The sequence below is a fragment of the Furipterus horrens genome, unplaced genomic scaffold (genome assembly GCF_987537825.1).
Source record: "Furipterus horrens unplaced genomic scaffold, mFurHor1.1.pri manual_scaffold_11, whole genome shotgun sequence".
In the NCBI taxonomy this organism is placed as follows: domain Eukaryota; kingdom Metazoa; phylum Chordata; class Mammalia; order Chiroptera; family Furipteridae; genus Furipterus; species Furipterus horrens.
In genome coordinates this window covers 28,408,998-28,411,379 of record NW_028327181.1, presented here as the reverse complement: position 1 = coordinate 28,411,379, position 2,382 = coordinate 28,408,998, and the positions used below count along the sequence as shown (strand labels likewise).

General features: G+C 41.1%; 1 pseudogene; it reads left to right on the top strand.

Annotated features, from left to right (window-relative positions):
• The first annotated feature begins 804 nt into the window (after positions 1-804).
• LOC149997290 (mitochondrial import receptor subunit TOM5 homolog pseudogene) lies at positions 805-959 on the top strand (annotated as a pseudogene).
• Positions 960-2,382: the final 1,423 nt, after the last annotated feature.

Here is a 2,382-nt window from a genome sequence, read left to right as displayed (position 1 = left end):
GGTACAGCCACTTTGGAAGAGAGTTTGATGGTTTCTTACAAAGTGAAACATATTCTCTAACCATATGAACCAGCAATCATGCTCCTTGGTATCTATCCCTACCCCAAAATTGAAAATTATGTCCACACAAAGCCTACATTTGAATATTTGTGGCAACTTTATTCATAGTTGCCAAAAATAGAGGCAATGAAGATGCCCTTCAGTAAGTGAATAGATAAACCTTGGTATATATACAAGATAATGGAATATTATTAACACTTAAAAAGAGCTATCAAGCCACAAAAGGCCAGGAAGAAAACTTACATGTGTATTACTTACATGCATATTAAGTGAAAGAAGCCAATCTGCAAAGGCTACACTGTATGATCCCAACTATATGACATTCTGGGAAAGACAAAACTATGGAGACAATGAAAAGATCAGTGGTTGTCAGAGATTAGGGGGAGGGAGGGCTACACAGGCAATGAACTATTCTGCATGATACTACAGTGCTGGATACATTTGTAAAAACGCATAGAATGTACATCACCTCCATGAGTAAACCCTAATTAAACTGCAGATTTTGGGTGACCACGATATAGATTCATTAATTGTAACTTTCAGTTCAATTTTGCTATGAACCTAAAACTGGTCTGAAAATAGTTTTTTAATTAAAATCTGAATCCAGAGGGATGAATGGTATACCAGATAGAAAGGAGAAAATGGCAGAGAAGCAAGATTTGAAAAGATACTAAGTGATACTTTTCTGAAATTAAAGGAAAGCGCGCACCAGCAGCAGCTGGAAGCTGGAGAGGCAGAGCGGTGATGTCTTGTGTGGAGGGCTGCAAGCCATAGCCGGGCCCCGAGGAGATCAAACGAAAGATGTGCAGGGATGTGATGACCTCCATCTGGAACCTCCTCATCAAGTGGCCCTGCTGTGAGTCACTCTTTTTATCTCAGAGAAATTGGACGGCCTGTAAGGATGGGACATGGCATGTAATGTAAGTGCTCTGAAGAACCTGGTTCCAGTTTCCACTCTGCAAATGAATCTGCAAATGATGTAAGACACTCTTTGATTGAATGGACATAAACTTGTACTTGTGAAGAACAAGTTTGGCTCTGGAAACTGACCTTCACAGCTAAAATATAAAATTGTTTGGGAAGTAGAAAAGACATTTTGTGGCTCTATTATGCCCTTATACCTGTGATGCTCAGCCTCCATGAATGTTGGTGTAATTTTGAATAATGTCAAACTCCCTTTTCTTGCATATGCTACATAAGGGAGGTATGTCTGCAATGACACTGTCTTGTCAGTCATTTCTCGACCTTTTTACTTCTGTCTGGAGCATATTTGTTATAGTTAGTTATGCTTTATGAGGCCAGCACACACCAGCACAGCATTTAAGCATAGGACTATTAGCTTATATATTTTAATAAATGTACCAATTAAAAAAAGACATAAACCTTCACATTGAAACTATGTTCCCAAACTGAGCAGACGACATCAAACATGAATGTCTACATCTAGATACCTCACAGTGAAATAGCAGCATATATATCAAGGATAAAAAGAAAAAAATCAATGAGAATTTCTCATCTAAAAAGAGAAATCAGACCACCTAGGAAGGAATTGAAATAAAATGAGAGTCTATTTGTTATCAGCAACCTTTACTTTGAGTCCTAGCATTCAAGACTAACAAAAAGGGTCTAGATGTGTCTGTTTGTGGGTGTGTGTAGGGTGAGCGATAGGGCCGGCGTGGGATAGAGAGGATGGTGAGCGGTTTAGTGGTAAAACGATGAGCTCACCTTTAGATGAGCTGAATGTGAGGCACTGAAGTGGCCCATGGGAGCACAGAAATGGACAGAATGTCACATTGGCCATAGAGCTGACCTGGAGTAGGGGACCATGTGGCCTGCTGTGTGACCCACTAATGAGGAATACTGGTTGTGCTCATGCCCTGAACCACCACACAGGGGCCTTGGCCTTGTTCATGTGAATTCTTAAAATGCTTATGGCTTAGCAGGACCTAAAATAATATGCGTGAATGAACTAGAGTTCAACGCATATAAAGATCTTAGCCCCAAAAGTGGGAATAAAGAGAAAGGAGAAGAGTGTAGGCTGGAATCAGGAAATGAAGCAATGTGTGGAAAGTAGGGCAGCTTTTATGGTCTGGGTTGACAAAGGAGTGAGGAGCACTGTGACTTGGGTGTGGGGAGAGCTACATGTGTTCTCAGGGTTCATACTTAGCACATCTGGATATATAACAATTAAGTAGAAACGGAGTACAGAATGAGTGAAGCGGTGCCAAGCGGTTCTAGGGTATGACGGGCCCAGAGAATGTGTCAGTTCCAAGTCCCAAAGGCTGGTGGATCTGAGGGTTTGTTTAGGTTCTGCCCTGCTGT